The sequence below is a fragment of the Muntiacus reevesi genome, chromosome 2 (assembly GCF_963930625.1).
Source record: "Muntiacus reevesi chromosome 2, mMunRee1.1, whole genome shotgun sequence".
NCBI classification, from domain to species: Eukaryota; Metazoa; Chordata; class Mammalia; order Artiodactyla; family Cervidae; genus Muntiacus; species Muntiacus reevesi.
In genome coordinates this window covers 167512710-167530816 of record NC_089250.1, presented here as the reverse complement: position 1 = coordinate 167530816, position 18107 = coordinate 167512710, and positions in this window count along the sequence as shown.

Below are 18107 nucleotides of genomic sequence, written 5' to 3'. Positions count from 1 at the left end.
CAGAGGGGTTCAGTTATACGCATATACTCTTTTCCATTATGGTTTAGCACAGGATACTGAATGTAGTCCCCTGTGCTGTACAGTAAAACCTTGTTATTTATCTATTCTATGTACACTAGTTTGCATCCGCTCACCGCACTCTCCCAATCCTCCCCTCCCCCACTCCCACTCCTTCTTGGCAAGTGCCAGTCTGTTCTCCGTGTCTGTATGTTTCTGTTTCGTAGATAAATTCATTTCTGTCATGTTTTATTTATTTTATTTTTTTGGGCTGCACCTCAAGGCTTGCAGAATCTTAGTTCCCCAACCAGGGATCAAACCCAGGCCTTGGCAGTGAAAACACCAATTCCTAACCACTGGACCTGCATCATACTTTAGATTTCACATATGAGTGATATTATACAGTATTTGTCTTTCTCTGTCTGGCTTACCTCACTTAACATGATAACGTCTAAGTTCATTCATGTTGCTGCAAATTGTATTACTTCATTCTTTTCTAATGGCTGAGTAGTATTCCATTGTTTGTCTATACCTGATCCTTTTTATCCATTCATCTGTCAACGGATAGGTTATTTCCAAGGCTAAAATTAAATAATTAAAATTTGTTAAATTTATTAAATATTAAACTTTATTTAGATAAAGTTAAATAAAAAATATATTTTCCAAGAAAAAGACAGTGAGAAGAATAGCATTGTTGCACATTTTTACGTACCTCTTTAACATCTGGCTTACTAGAAGACAGCTTACTTTTCTCTTATCTAAATCTTTATGGAATGGAATGTGTTGGCTGAGGTATATGAGAAATGCCTGGCCTCACACAGAAAGGTGGTTGGAGAGAGAGGATGACTCTGATGGTCTTTTCAGATAATGGTGGCTATTCTGCTTGTGTACCATGCCAAAGCTTGAGAGGGATAGTGTCCTCAAAAGTTAGTTGCAATGTGGAATACGGAATGATACCAGTGAACTTCTCATTCTCTGTTACAGTAAAACTTATTTTCCTATCCTGTACTTTGGATGGACCTTCTTTCCACACATCACTCTGTAACACTATGCACTGGCCACTTGGAAACACTGGTTCACGGTATGAGGCAGCCCTCCCGAATGTTGCTACACCTCATTAGACACTATCAAAAATGACATTGCTTGATATCATCTCTAATCACATCCGAGAAGTGTTTACATATTGGAAAGCTCTCCACCTTGTGGGAGCACATGCTAGTTTTCTAACATCTGACTTTCACCTGAAAGCTTGAAATTTTATCATCGGCAACAAATAATATCAGTTGTTTTCCTTGAAGTGACAGGCTGGCTTCATTCACTCTGAGAAAATGTCGGCTAGTTACCCAAGTCTGAATAGCCATTGTTTGTCAGAGGCTCATTCAAGGAGAAACAGAATTCTATGGAAAAAAATATAGTTTAGCGCACAACTGAATGGGTGTTAGCAAACTGAGGGGTCCACAGACCCTAGGTGGTGACCTACTGGTACAGCTGATCCTCATCATTCATGGACTCAGTATTTATGACTTCAGCTACTCACTAATTTATTTGTGGCCTCCAACCAATACTGCACGTTTGTGGTCATTTGTGGAGAAGCACGTGAATAAAAAGGAGCTTAAATTTCAGTGTGCAGGTTCCCAGCTGAAGTCAAACAAGCTGACCCTCTGCCTCCTTGTCCAGCTTTCAGAACTTAAACCAAGGCTCTTTATGCAGCTTATATAGTATCACACTGCTAGCTTTAATTCTGTGCTTTTTGTTGGTGATTTTACTGTTTAAAATGACCCCACCTGTTGTACAAAAGTTATACCCACTGTTTCGGAGCACAGGAAGGCTGGTATGTGCCTCATGGAGAAAAGATACCTGTCACATGAGTTTTGTTTTGGTGTGAGTTACAGTGCTGTTGACCACGCATTCGTTGTTAATGAGTTAACAATTATTGTTGTTCAGTCGCTAAGTCATGTCCACTGTTTGTGACCCCATAGATTGCAGCACACCAGGCTTCACTGTCCTTCACTATCTCCCGGAGTTTGCTCAAACTCATGTCCATTGAGTCGGTGATGCCATCCAAACTTCTCATCCTCTGTTGCCCTCTTACCCTCCTGCCCTAAATCTTTCCCAGCATCAGGGTCTTTTCCAATGAGTTGACTCTTTGCATCAGATGGCCAAAGTATTAGAGCTTCAGCTTCAAGCATCAGTCCTTCTAATGAACATTCAGGACTGATTTCCTTTAGGATTGACCAGTTGGATCTCCTTGCAGTCCAAGGGACTCTCAAGAGTCTTCTCCAACACCACAGTTCAAAAGCATCAATTCATCAGTGCTCAGCTGTCTTTATAGTCCAACTCTCACATCCATACATGACCACTGAAAAGATCATAGCTTTGACTAGATGAACCTTTGTTGGCAAAATGTCTCTGCTTTTTAACAAGCTGCTTAGGTTTGTCATAGCTTTTCTTCTAAGCTCCTTAGAAGCATCTTTTAATTTCATGGCTGCAGTCACCATCAGCAATGATTTTGGAGCCCAAGAAAACAAAGCCTCTCACTGTTTCCATTGTTTCTTCATCTATTTGCCATGAAGTGATGGGACTGGATGCCATGATCTTCGTTTTTTGAATGTTGAGTTTTAAGTTAGTATTTCACTCTCCTCTTTCACCTTCATCAAGAGGTTCTCTAGTTCCTTTTCACTTTCTGTCATAAGGGTGGTGTCTTCTGCATTTCTGAGGTTATTGATATTTCTCCCAGAAATCTTGATTCCAGCTTGAGTTTCATCCAGCCTGGCATTTGCATGATGCACTCTGAGTATAAGTTAAATAAGCAGGGTGACAGTGTATAGCCTTGATGTACTCCTTTCTCAATTTTGAACCAGTCTGTTGTTTCATGTCCAGTTCTAACTGTTGCTTCTTGTCCCGCATACAGGTTTCTCAGGAGGCATGTAAGGTGTTTTGGTATTCCCATCTCTTTAAGAATTTTCCACAGTTAGTTGTGATCTATGCAGTCATAGGACTGGAAAAGCTCAGTTTTCATTCCAGTCCCAAAGAAGGACAATGCCAAATATTGCTCAAACGACCACACAATTGCACTCACTTCACAGGCTAGCAAAGTATTGCTCAAAATCCTCCAAGTTAGCCTTCAACAGTATGTGAACCAAGAACTTCCAGATGTTCAAGCTGGATTTAGAAAAGGCAGAGGAACCAGAGATCAAATTGCCAACAACTGGCTCATGGAAAAAATAAGAGAATTCCAGAAAAACATCTACTTCTTCTTCATCGACTACACTAAAACCTTTGATTATGTAGACCCCAACAAACTGGAAAATTCTTCAAGAGATCGGAATACCAGACCACCTTACCTGCCTCCTGAGAAACCTGTATGCATGTCAATAAGCAACAGTTAGAACTGGACATAGAACAACAGACTTGTTTAAAACTGGGAAAGAAGCTTGTCAAGGCTGTATATTGTCACCCTGCTTATTTAACTTACATGCAGACTATATCATGTGAAATGCTGGATGAAGCACAAGCTGGAATCAAGACTGCTGGGAGAAATATCAATAACCTCAGATATACAGATGGCACCACCGTTATGGCAGAAAGTGAAGAGGAACTAAAGAGCCTCTTGATGAAAGTGAAAGAGGAGAGTGAAAAAGCCGACTTAAAACTCAACATTCAAAAAATGAAGATCATGGCATCCGGTCCCATCACTTCATGGCAAATAGATGGGGAAACAATGGAAACAGTGAGAGACTTTATTTGCTCAGGCTCCAAAATCACTGCAGATGGTGACAGCAGTCATGAAATTAAAAAATGCTTGGTCCTTGGAAACTCTATGACAAACCTAGACAGCTTGTTAAAAAACAGAGATATTACTTTGCCAACAAAGGTCCATCTAGTCAAAGCTACGGTTTTTCCAGTAGTCATGTGTGGATGTGAGTGTTGGACCATAAAGAAAGTTGAGCACAGAAGAATTGATATTTTTGAACTGTGGTGTTGGAGAAGACTCTTGAGAGTCCCGTCGACTGCAAGGAGATCAAACCGGTCAATCCTAAAGGAAATCAGTCCTGAATATTCATTGGAAGGACTGATGCTGAAGCTGAAGCTCCAAAACTTTGGCTACCTGATGAGATGAACTGACTCATTGGAAAAGACCCTGATTCTGGGAAAGATTGAAAGCAAGAGGAGAAGGGGACAGCAGAGGATGGCTTTACTGACTCAATGGACATGAGTTTGAGGAAGCTCCAGGAGATGGTCAAGGACAGTGAAGCCTGGTGTGCTGCAGTCCATGGAGTCATAAAGAGTTGGACCCGACTGAGTGACTGAACAACAATAACATAGTAAGGGGTTTAAGGATCATCAATGAAGCAGTAGTAGCTGTTTTCCTGGAACTCTCTCTTTTTCTATGATCCAGTGGATGGTGGCAATTTGATCTCTGCTCCCTCTGCCTTTTCTAAATCCAGCTTGAACATCTGAAATTTCTTGGTTCATGTACTGTTGAAATCTAGCTTGAAGGATTTTGAGCATTACCTTGCTAGCCTGTGAAATGAGTGCAATTGTGTGCCACTCTGACATTCTTTGGCATTGCCTTTCTTTGGAATTGGAATGAAAACTGACCTTTTCCATTCCTGTGGCCACTGCTGAGCTTTCCAAATTTGCTGGCATATTGAGTGCAACACTTTAACAACATCATCTTTTAGGCTTTGAAATAGCTCAGCTGTAATTCCATCACTTCCACAAACTTTGTTGATAGAAATGCTTCTTAAGGTCCACTTGACTTCACACTCCAGGATGTCTGGTTCTAGGTGAGTGATCACACCATCATGCTTATCTGGGTCATTAAGACCTTTTTTTGTACAGTTCTTCTGTGTATTCTTGCCGCCTCTTGTTAATATCTCTGCTTCTGTTATGTCCATATCGTTTCTGTCCTTTATTGTGCCCATCTTTGAACGAAATGTTCCCTTGTGCTTAGTTACTCAGTCACGTCCGACTCTTTGTAACCCCATGGACTGAAGTCCGCCAGGCTCCTTTGCCTATGGGGACTCTCCATGCAAGAACACTGGAGTCGGTTGTCATGCCATCCTCAGGAAATATTCCCTTGGTATCTCTAATTTCCCTGAAGACATCTCTAGTCTTTTCCATTCTATTGTTTCCTTCTATGTCTTTGCATTGTTCACTTAAGAACGCTTTATTATCTCTCCTTGCAATTCTTTGGAACTCTGCATTCAGATGAGTATGTCTTTCCTTTCCTCCTTTGACTTTCCATTCTCTGCTTTTCTCAGCTATTTGTAAGGCCTCCTCAGACAGCCATTTTGCCTTGTGGTATTTCTTTTTCTTGGGGATGATTTTGGTCACTGCCTCCTGTACGGTGTTATGGATTTTCATCTGTGTTTCTTCAGGCACTCTGTCAATCAGATCTAATCCTTTGAATCTATTTGTCACTTTCACTGGAACTTATGTGATCTTATACATAAACTATATGTTAATACAAGGAAATCAAAACACCCATTGTCTACCATAGTCTCATCAAGTAAAGAACCGAAAACAAGGAGTGAGCTTGCAGCACTTTTGTGACAGTTGCCCCCAAGGGACTGCCTGCCCTATGCTAAACTGTCACTCATACTATCCTGTTCATCTGGACAGTGACTCAGGGCTTCCCTGACAGCTCAGCTGGTAAAGAATCAACCTGCAATGCAGGTGACCTGGGTTTGATCCCTGGGTTGGGAAGATCCCCTGGAGAAGGGAAAGGCTACTCACTCCAGTATTCTGGTCTGGAGGATTCCATGGACTGTATAGTCCATAGGGTCGCAAAGAGTCGGACATGACCAAGTGACTTTCACTTCAATTCAGGAGGTAGGGTTCATTCCTGCCATTTCACAGATGAACAAACTAGAGAAGCCAAATGTCTTGCCCTGTGTTACTTAACCAGCAAGTGGCTGAACCGCCTCACAGCTTCTCTGTCTGTGTTCTCCCGCCGGACAGTGTTGGTTTTCTTCACGGTTGGGCGTTTTACTGTATTTTTCAGCAGACCTGGAGAGGGCCCCCCAGAACCTTCGAGAACCCACTGCCTTGTCTGTGAGGCACCAGCTCCAGAATGAATGACACGGGGGAGCCAGGCTTGCGCCCGCTAGTCATTCTTGTCGCAGCTCTAAGTGTTGGTGCAGGGTGTGCGTGCTCAGTCGTGTCGAGCTCTTTGCGACCCCGTGGAATGTAGCCTGCTAAGCTCCCCTGTCCAAGGATTCTCCAGGGCAAGGATACTGGAGTGGGTTGTCCTTTCCTTCTTCAGGGGATGTTCCTGGGGGGATCGAAGCCACGTCTCTCGGGCCTCCCGTGCTGGCAGCGGATTCTTTATCACTGAGCCACTGGGAACGTCACGTGTTGATGGCTTTCTTTCAGTTTCAGATACTGTCTTCCTGTGGGCCTCCCGTCACCCACCCAACCCGTTGCGTGGAGCTGCTTGGATTTCTTGGGGCAAGTGGACCCCTACGAGGGCGCGATGCAGGAAAAAGCAATCACCACCAGAGGGCACTGCAGCCCTTACGCGGTTCGTGCCTCCAGGACGGACGGCCCCTCCACCTCCCCCAGCGAGAAGGGTGATTGCTCTGAGATTTAGATCCTCTTTTGGCTCAGGCGTTACCTTGTGCGGATAAATCTCAGTGGTTGCGGTGTGTTATGTTATAGAATCCATATGTGCTCTGCTGGCATATTGCAGTTGAAAGAAAACGACTCCCTTTAAGGCATTCCCTTTTCTCACTAAGTGATGGTTCAGGATCACATTGGTTGCTTTTTCCCAAAGCACAAATGTATTCAGTTGCTCTCTTTAGAACCCACCATTCAATTGATTCTGACACTAAAATATAGTAAATGGTGTTGGGGAGAGAGTAGATTGCTTGGGATCTCAACCAAAATCCTAGGCTCCCCCCAACCCTTGTTGATTTCAGCAGAAGGCAGTGTTTAGATGTCAGTCAACTACTAAATCATCTAGCGCAGGATGGGGAATGCCAAAGATTTCTTTATGTAATGGGAATGTACATTATGTACATTCTTTATGTAACGTCTGTATCAAGTTGCCCAAATGTGACTTATTTATTTAAGTTATTTTATTTTTTAATAAACTTAGTGCCTTTTATTTATTTATTTTTATTTGGCTGTGTTGGGCTGTTTCAACATGTGAGATTTTCACTGGGTCACATGGATCATTCCTCTGGCTCATGGTCTCTGTCTGGTTCTGGCGAATGGGCCTAGTAGTTCAGCATGTAAGCCTAGTTGCTCCGCAGCATGTGGGACCTTACTTCCCTCACCGGGAATCAAACCCACATCCCCTGCACTGCAAGGTAGGTTCTTAACCCCCTGGACCATCAGGGATGTTCTTATTTGTTTATTTTACACTGGAGTATCGCTGATTAACAATGTTGTGTTAGTTTCCGGCATTCAGCAAAGTGATTTAGTTATGCAGGTATCTATTCCAAATGTGACTGATTTTAAGTTCTTCTGACCAAGTAGAGATGCTGATATTTAAAACTATAAAGTGATTCAAACATTATGAAGGGAAACCATGAGATGAGTAACAGGCCAGTCCATTTATAATTTAGTCCATTGGTTTTCACACTCTATGCACGAGCAGCGTCTTTGAGTAAGGAAATCATGTGGTAGAGATGGGGCACAAGAAGACTGGACTGCCCGTGGGGCATCATTATCCATCCAAGAGACAGATCATCCAAGAGCGCTCCGCAAATCCTTCTTGTGACTCTTGTTGTTCTTTGGTCTGTACACGAGGGATTGCCCTGAACAGGGAATCTTCACTGCGTACACTCTGTCTGGGCTCTGACACACCCTTTCCTGTGATAACCCTTGGGCTGGCTCTCAGCAGATTGTATAGTAAATATTCCCTTCCATAGCTCCCCCAGGTTTCAGCCAAGCTACTGGACCTCCACATGGAATGACCCCTCCTGCAGAGATTTGTGTTTTAATAAGCGACCAAGGATTTTGAAAAAACTTACAAAATTAGTCCATTCTAATAAAAACAAGAAAATCACTTATCACTCCCTCCTCATTAATTACATCCTCTGAATGTAATCACTGTTCTTAGTTTAGTGTGTATCTTTCCAGAACTTTTTCTGTGCACATAGAAGCATACAGATATCTATTATATGTTGGTAGACATCTTAATTTTTAAACAAACTTGTGTATATACTCTCCATAGTGGTCTTCCCCCAATAATTTAGCATGGATACCCTCCCAAGTGAGGACAGACAGGTACCTCATTCATTTTAGGTGCTGTGCAGAGTTCCATAGTGTGATGATGTCATAATTTACTGACCAGTTTTTATTGGTGGATTTTTAGGAGGTCTTCAACTTTTGCTGTTACAAACCAGGCTGTAGTGAACACCTTCTCACAAGTATCCTTGACTGCATGGAGTTGCTGTGCATTTTAATTGTTAGTAAACATTACCACACAGCCCCAGTTTATTTTCAAGGGAGGGATTTTGAAGAGGAAAAGTTTTAATGCAGAGAAAGATGACTATGGAACAGTGAAGTTGGGGTTGCAGAGTTCTTGGTGAAAGGAGAGTGGTCTGGCTCACAAGAGAGGCAAACAGCAGCCTCTTGGTCTGTGTAGTCCTGGAGTTAGGGCATCTGGTCAACCATGGTGATGGACACTGTGGTGTGCTCCTTTTTTTATGCTAAAAATTACATATCCAGAGACTCATTATCCACCTCCTTGGTTGAAAAAGCGTTGATAGTAATGAAAACAGCTACAAAGATCCCCCTTCCCATGTTTACAGAGCTCAAATTTTAGACAAGAGAGTGACAGCAGTGTGGAGAGGTTTGTTCACTCCACTGTTGTTAAAGAAATCAATTTATCAGGAGAAGAATATGGTTCTGTCTTTCTCTCTTGATGCAGCCTCTCTCTATTGCACACGCACACACATACACACACACACACACACGCACAAACTCTTGTTCTATTATTTCAAGTCAACCACGACCCTTTCCAAGTCACATTTGCTCTTGTGAACTTTTACAGAACTTGCATTCTACTTCTGTGAAAAGCAATTTATGCTTTTCTTCTTTCAATAAACAATCAGCCTCAAACATTGCCTCACACCTAATAAAAGATGGTACGTCTGATGGCATCAAGCCAAGGGGAAAAGCTGAATGGAGAGCAGTCAGTTTAAATCATATCTGATAGAGAGTAATTAATTAATGTGTCAGTAAAGCCATTTAGAGAGCAGTTACAAAGGGCCACGTAGTACTAAGTGCGAATGTACAGAGATGGTGAAGACGGTCTGTGTCTTCAGAGCCGACACACACACTGTTAGGAGAAAGGACTGTTGCTCTTGGAAGGGTAGCTGAGTGTAGGCCTGTAAATGCTCACAGATGCTTCTGTAGACGGTGAGAGACCTCTCACTAGTCAAGGAGACTGAACTGCAGGGGAGGGAAGGCGTTGGTCCTCTGTCTAGTATCAAGCCTGCTGGTTTGTGCTCATTCCTTCAGGCCATGCTGGGGTCCTGTAGGGATGTTAGCTGAGAACACAGCAGGCCCTCTTGGGGTACAACCTTAGAAACCTCTCTGGCCTTCAGGTCCACAGGTCCAGAGGGGTGTTTCAGGCACCTGCCAACCCAAGGAGATGGGGCAACAGCCAGAGACCCCATTCCCCGTGTCATGCTGAGTTTTCCCTTCTCTGTTGCCTCTCCTTTTGACCCCCTTTCCTGGGTCCTAAGCCATATCTGAGCTTCTCTTGTGGCCTGAAGCATTTGCCTTACACCAGAGAGTACATCTGCTTTTGCCCAGCAGCCCTCTTCTCTTGGAGATGCGAACTCAGAGTCACGGTCCTGAGAGCATGCTCTGTTGGGTGATACCTCACGTTCCTCTAGCTCTGTGGTGTCCATCGGGGGCCCCCTTCCAGTACGCCCTGGTCCATCACTCCTGCTCAAGGGCTACCATTGGGTAGAGTTTACCTTGGCTCCTACCAAAAAGTGCTCCCAGTGCAGGGCCAGCTAGAACACGGACTAGGCCCCCGCTGCCCGCCCCAGTGGGGTCAGGGCAGCTCTGTGTCTTAGAGGTCACAATGCATGAGAACCACCCAGCGAGGCCAAGGTCAAGTGGACACGCAGTGCATAAGTGCTGGGTGGCCAGAGACTAGCAGGAGGCCTGACTAACCAGGAGGCCGGACTGCCTCCCGGTGAGCAGACCTGGTCCCCGGCTGGCTTGCCTCCGAGTGGTGTCCATCCACATATGACAAACACCAGGCCACCTGCATCCAGACGTCCCAGGGCAGCTTGTTGAACATGCAGACTCCTGGGTGCCACCTACAGGGCTTCTGGGTTAGTGGGTCTGATCTGGGGCAGGAATCTGGGTTTTTAACATTCTTATTAAAGGTGGTCTGAAGTAGGATTGTCCTAGGATAACGACTGGCCAAAGGGCTGCTTATAACCACTGGACACATTTTTTTTGCCTCCTAAATTATCCCAATCTATCAATGTTAGTTACTCAGTCATGTCTGACTCTCTGCAACCCCATGGACTGTAGCCTGCCAGGCTCCTCTGTCCATGGAATTCTACAGGCAAGAATACTGGAGTGGGTAGTGATTACCTTCTCCAGGGGGGATCTTCCCAACCCAAGGATCAAACCTGGGCAACCTGAATTGCAGGCAGATTCTCTACCGTCAGAGCCACCAGGGAAGCCCAGAACCTGTCCCAAAGAATAGAATAAAATTGGAATTAGTTCCCTTTAAGGTACCAGAATTTTTTTCCCTGGACAGAGTGGAGGAATGGAAACTGATTTGGCAGAGGAATGTCAGAGAGAAGCAGCCCAAGTGCACAGCAGGGCTGGGAGACCCCAGGCTATGAGGGTGGCGGGGTGGGTAGTAGACTTTCTATGGGTAGAAAGTCTGTACCAAGCGGCTGGCCTCCTGTGCATCTAGGAAATACGTTCTCTAAAGAAACTTCTTGAGAAGAGGAGCATCTGGGCTGCAGACGGCGGGGTGAAGTGCAGGGCTAGGCACGGAGGGTTTCATGGAAATCTGCACCCTGAGTCTGGACGCCCAGCTCCGACCCCCACCCTGTCTGGAATGTTGCAGCCAGATTGCATCCCCAGGTAGGACTGGAGGAGTCCACTCCAGGGACGCGGGCAGGACTCTGGAGAAATGAGCCTGGGTCCCCTGGAGTGAAGCTCACCAGTCTACAAGCACAACCCACAGGCACAGTCTTTTTAGGTCTCCCTCCTGGGTGTGAATGAACCTCCCAGGAAGGCCACAACTTTGAGGGGGAAATCCTGCACTTGAAAGTGAGAGAAAAAAGCAGACAAAGGGAAGGGGAAAGATCCCGAGGAAATGCCACTGTGGGAATCAGGAAACAGTTTCAGAGTTTGCTTATTATTCCCGGAGAGGCAAGAGGACATGCTGCATCCAGAAACCAAGAGCAGGATGCCGAGGGACAGCGACCATCAGGGAGATGGAAACTGACATACGGGGGCCATCAGCAAACTCGACGGGACGGAGCAACCAAAGTCCAGGAAATATCTCAGGAAATAGAATAATAATTGAAACGAGAAAAGAGAAAAGGAACTAGGAAAGGCTGGGAGCAGGAGAGGATGTGTCTAGGAATCCAATGTCTGACTGATGAGAATTCCAAGGCAAAGGATGAGAGAAAAAGGAGGCAGGAAATTACCAGAGATGCATTTCAAGTAGCAGGATGGAAGGATACAAACCACCATAAGGAGAAGCTAGGCTGGAATGAAGAATGATGATAGCATCAGCAGTCAAAAAGCCTAGTATTTGTCCCAGTGTTCGTTGGCTGCTCACTACAGGCCCAGCACTGTTCTAGGGTTTTGATGTATTAACTCATTACTCTGCACAAGCACTCTACCTGAAGGACACTCACCCTGGTTTTACAGAGGAACAGTGAGGTCATGTCACATGCCAAGGGTCACCCACTCACGGGGACACTGCCAGGCTTGAGGCCCAGGAGGTGTCTGGAAGATCCATTTGCTTCAGGAGGAGCTCTGGGGTTCCAAGCTGAAGTTGACATCAACAGGACCCTTAAACTGGGATCCCATTTAATACCCAGACCAAGAACAGCTCCTTGCTAAATCACACTGTCTCTAGGAAGTCCCAAGCAGTTGATTATATAAGTAGGATTAACGCTGGTATAGTGAAATCCCACTTGGAGAGGTTCATCTTGTAGGCAAATGCATTCAAGCTCTGTGCCTTTAATGGGGGTTGTTTCCATTGAGCAGATGGCGTGTGGCTCTTCCCTCCTGCTGGCAGGAGCATCTCCTTTAGCACACCCATCAGGATTGCAAGGACAAAACCATCTAGTGAGAGTATTGTCAGTAGGAATTATGAGAAGTGTATGTCATGCCCCCAGGAGTTTACACTCTGATTTTTGTGAAGTGCTACACAGATCTTTGATCTCTTGACATGTTGTTTAAAGGATGATTGTCATCCTCATAAGAGGAACAAGAACTCATGGAGCCCCAGATCAAGGTGGTCCTGGCTTTCAAAAAGAGCAGTAGGGATTCCTTCTTGAGAGAGGAAGTATGTGTGCACAAGACAGCAGCTGTAGCAGAAGCCAGTCAGTGTCTGCATGTTGAGATACAGCAGGTTAAGAGCCAAGATGTTAATTTTCTCCTGCTTTTAGATCCTTTGTCAAGAACACCTGGGCTTCCCACGTGGCTCAGTGGTAAAGAATATGCCTGCCAACACAGGAGATGCAAGAGATGTAGGTTTGATCTCTGGCCTGGGAAGAGTCCCTGGAGTAGGAAATAGCAACTTACTCCATATTCTTGCCTGGGAAATTCCACGGACAGAGGAGCGTGGTGAACTGCAGTCCATGGGGTCACAGAGTGGGACACCACTGAGTGACCCAGCGCACGCATACGCAAGAACACAGGGAATTCTAAACAAGGAGCAACTTGATAAGCTTTTCAAAACTACACACCTTTCCTGAATTGCAACCAACCATCCCACATGGACATTCATTTCTTTTTAGGAAGCGTCAAGAGCAGGAGCCACTCTGGGAAACAAATCTAAAGGCTCACGATTGAATCATGAGTGAGGCAGTGTGACAAGGCAGAGATTTGAGTACAAGCCCCTCTGGGTCCCTAACGAGAATGTATTCCAATAATATTATGCTCAAGAAACACTAATAAAGGTAAATCACAGTCAAAGCTTTGTTGAATGCAATATATTTCAAGTGACTTTTACTGAAATTATCAGTTGTGTCACTGGTTTAGTATTTGAGTTCGTGACTGATCTCTGTCCACTTAGGAAATGTTCCAGCTCCTACACAAGAAGTTTCCCCATTTTTGAGTCATGAACCCACAGGGTTGAAGATGTTCCCCAAATTCAGCTTCACCTGGACTGTGTTTTGAAGCTGCTGTATATCATCCTTTCTTAGACTTTCTTGAACAGCCCAAGTCTCCTGAAGTCACCACGAATGATTTACTAAAATTAGTTCACTTCTGTTCTGAAGTTCTGGCAGGGAGTTTGTGTGTGGATGAAATAACTGTGTGTGATATTAATCTTGTATGTCAAGTCCCATGTAATGAAGTATGAGTCAGGCAAGATAATAGTCACATGTAAGACCTGGAAGAGGCTGATACTATTGAGTTCCCTTTCTGCTGGGTTTGTTTTCTTCGTAAATCTATCACAAGTGTGGAGTGTTTCTTTGATCATGTCAAAGGCTGCAGGGTGAGTGAACAGCACCCTCAGTGGAAAATGCCACCTTATTATTCAGTATTTTTAAAGTGTTTTCCATGGGCTGCTCGCTTCAGCATCACATGCAGAACCTATTAAATATTTAAATTCAGAGGCTCGCCTCCTGCCCCCAAGCCTCATGAGGAGGTTTTCTGGCAGAGCAGCCTGGGAAGATGCATGGGAACAAACACCCCAGATGATTCTCAAGCAGTGAAAACTTGGGAATTTGTGGATATTTCCAAAGACCTCACATCCTGGGATTCTGCATGTTGTGTGGATGATGGAAGAAGAAATAAACAGTTCTGAGGTGTTCAGCTTCAGTCTGGGGCAGATGCTCAGGGATAGCGTGTTACCAAATGCTAAGTGATTTGAACCCTCAAGACATTTAAATGGCGAAACACACGTACTTGCTTCTAGTGATGCCTCATGTTTCAGCATCACCTCGAGTGACATCCAAATGAGTTATTTAATCTACTTCAGACCTGATTTTGGTTTTCTCATTAAGGAAAGTGCCGGCAGAAAGGGTTGAATGTTAATCCTGACCTTCGTTTGGTGTGAAGGCCACAGACAAGAAGGTCACTTTTAAAGATGAATGTTTTGCTAGAGTGTAGATGGTTTCAATACCTTAAAACACAAATGCCCTGCAATCTTTTCAGAAGAAAAACTCAAGTGCAAACTGAGATCTCAGTGGGAAGGTAGATAAAATCTGAAGCTAACTACGATGATGGAATAGAGAGGTCGGGATGATGGGAACAACTCAAGGGCATTTGCCCTTCCTCCCATGGCTCCCTCCCCACCAGCCTCTGATTCTTCTCAGAACCACTGGGATGCTGGAGGAGAGAGATTTTGAAGGGAGGAGAGCCGAAGAGGGAAGGAGGGTAAGTGCGGGAGAAATTAATCAGGGAGGAAACGAGGCTGATGTTTGTGTGTGGCTCAATGCTCATTCTTCTGAAAAACTGAATGGGATGTAAGTTGCCAAAAGGACCAAAGCCTCAGAATCCTTTGCCATCTCCCCCACACCCCCAGCCCTGACAACATGATAGGGCCCAAAGTGTCTTCATTCTGTGTTTCTGCCTGCTTTATCAACTTTGGGCTACTCTGCTTGAAAGAAGGCTGAGTGCCAAAGAGTTGATGCTTTTGAATTGTGGTGCTGGAGAAGACTCTTGAGAGTCCCTTGGACTGCAGAAAGATCAAACCAGTCCATCCTAAAGGAAATCAACCCTGAATATTCATCAGAAGGACTGATGCTGAAGCTGTAGTTCCAGTACTTTGGCCACCTGATGCAAAGAGTTGACTCATTGGAAAAGAACCTGAGGCTTGGAAAAATGAAAGGCAAAAGGAGAAGAGAGCAGCAGAGGATGAGATGGTTGGATGGCATCATCGACTCAGTGGACATGAATTTGAGCAAACTCTGGGAGATGGTGAAGGACAGAGGAGCCTGGCATGCTGCAGTCCATGGGATTGCAAGATGTCAGACACGCCTTAGTAACTGAACAGCAACTCTGCTTTCAAACAAAATCAAATAATGGAAATCTTTGGCTCTGGGTGAAAAAAAAAACTTGCTTCCATGGCATCCAAATTCTTAAATCAGCTTCAGTTTATCAGCTACCAGATAACCCATGGAGACTTGGTTCAAGAGGAAACTTCTGTACTTTTGCTGGCTAAGTTCTTGTCTTTCTCTTTTATTTATGCAATCTTTTCCCATGTGTGTTGAATCGCTTTAGTTGTGTCTGACATTTTGCCACCCTATGGACTGTAGCCCACCAGGCTTCTATGTCCATGGGATTCTCCAGGCAAGAACACTGGAGTGGGTTCCCATTTCCTCTTCCAGGGGGTCTTCCCAACCCAGGGAACAAAACCTATGTCTCCTGCGGCTCTTGCGTTGCGGCTAATTCTTTATTGCTGAGCCACTGGGGAAGCCCAGTCTTTTACCAAAAGAACATCAAATACCTGAAAATTGACCTTGCTTATGTTAAATGTAAGGGTCATGTAAGGGATGTTACCACAATGGAAGGAGGGACTTATAAAATTTGGGGGAGAAGAAGTGATCATGGTGGCTATAGTCATTTGGGAAAATAAATATGATTTGCATACTAGATTTTTTAAAAAATCCCAGTTAGTTATTTAGCAGGAATTGCAGGAAAATGTACATAATTAGTAGTTACACAAGCTTAAGACACAATTATTTTTAATAATATGTCTATACAACTTAAACTCTTTTACTTAACAAATGAATACAGTAATAATTGCTCTTGCTAGAATATGTTATAATGATTTTGTGAAGTGCATTATTAACCTTCACGACAGCATTTTGAAGTGATTATCATTCTAACCATTTTTCCAGATGAGGAAAAAAGTAATAGAGGTCAAATTTCCTGCTTAGCTGCAGAAGCAAGCTTGTTATACCAACTTAAGACTTTTCCCATCATGCCATCATATTTCTAGAGTGAAAATCATTAGAAACAGTAGAGGTAAGTTATTTATTTCTATCTAGTTACTATGGCTGAAACAGTTGACTTGGGGAAAATTGAAAATGCAGTAATGCATATGCTTGCTTACCATATATCATTGACTTTGCCTCAGTATCCACCGCCTGCTATTGAGAAACCCCAGTGAAAATCTAAGTCAGAGGAAAGGCTGGTATCTTTTTGAATATAATCCACTGAGATCTCTACCTAATTGAAGAAAACATGTAATGAAGTGCAGCTGATCTTTTTTTTCTTTTTTCTTTTCCATAACGAGTTATCACAATTCCTTGAAATAGAAGATGAATGTCTCTTAGATTGAACGTGTAGATAATGGTGTGTGTAATAGGGTATCATCACAGACCAAGGGCAAGTTTGGTTTCCCAAGAAGAAAGGCATCATCATTTAGGTCTAATTCTGTCCGTTTCTCTTGCCACATTACCAGGCCGATAGGAGAGGCATTTCCAAGTTAATGGTCTTGCACCCTAAATTAGGATTCACTGTGGTGGTTGGTTTGTCAACGTTGGGTCTAAGCAGTGAATCCTGGTGAGTAAGGGCCCAAGACTAGGAGGGCGCTTGAGACCAAACATATAGAGCCCAGCGCTGAGTACTGGCTGCCTTCTCAGGTTTGCGGCTTGGGGCATCTCTGCGGGGGCAACGCTCCTTCAGGGGGCTTCCTACTTTCCCTCCCAAGCCCGGCTCACCCCCTAGCTCCTGGTGCTGAAGCCCTGAGGGTCTGGCAGACCACGCGTTGTCCATCGCTTTGTTCTCAGAAGTCAGTGTGCTGCTTGGCACAGAGTTGGCACTTGGCCAATGTGAGCGAATAAATGATGATATCTCTGTCGCCTCCTGTTCCTCGGTCCCCGAAGCCCCAGGTGCTGGTTCATGCACTCCTGGTGCTGCTCGCTTAGTCATCACACGGCCCTCCCCTCCACCCCTGCTTCTGAGTCCAGGCTTCTGTCAGCTCTCGCTTGAACTAGACCATTCCTTAGCATCTTTGAACACCTACTGTTTGCCAGGAAGTGTCTAGACGCTAAAGGTGTGCCGTGAATATGACTCTGATCTCTCTTCACGGAGCTCATGCCCCAATAGTGATCGGCAGCCTCCTTTCCAACCAAATCAAGTCCTCACGTCTCGGTGGGCATTCATGGTGCTTCCCTCCCTGGTCCCGATTCATCTTTCCATGGGATGGTGCAGTGTTCATGGACATGGCTAAAATGGTGCCTTCTCATGTGTCAAAACCATGGACTCCTTTCCATGAATCTCTCTTCCACTTGGAAGTTATTTCTGTTCCCCAGAAGCCTCCAATGGGTTTTTCCAGAATCTCAACTCCTGGTGTTTTTTTTTCTCCATATAGTGTATTCCTAGATGCTGGTATTTCCAAATGCCAGTCTAGATTCTGGAACTCCTCCTCTGCGGACTGTTGTGGTTTATCACATTTTACATATTGTCTGAGCTCCAATGTGGTGGTGGTGCTGCTCAGTCATATCCAGCTCTTTGCAGCCCCATGGACTGCAGCACTTCACTATCTCCTGGAGTTTGCTCAGACTCATGTCCATTGAGTCAGTGATACCATCCACACATCTCATCCTCTGCCACCCACTTCTCCTCCTGCCTTCAGTCTTTCCCAGCATCAGAGTCTTTTTTAAGGAGTCTGCTCTTTGCATCAGGTGGCCAAAGTATTGGAGCTTCAGGTTCAACATCAGTCCTTTCAGTGAATATTTAGGATTGATTTCCTTTCGGGTTGACTGGTTTCATCTCCCTGCAGTTCAAGGGACTCTCAAGAGTCTTCTCCAGTACCACAGTTTGAAAGCATCAATTCTTTAGCTCTCAGCCTTCATTATGGTCCAACTCACATCCGTAAATGACTACTGGAAAAACCATAGCCTTGACTACACAGACAGACCTTTAAGGTGTGGGTACAGGTTTCTCCGCCTCCATCTTGGCAGCTGCAGTGGGCT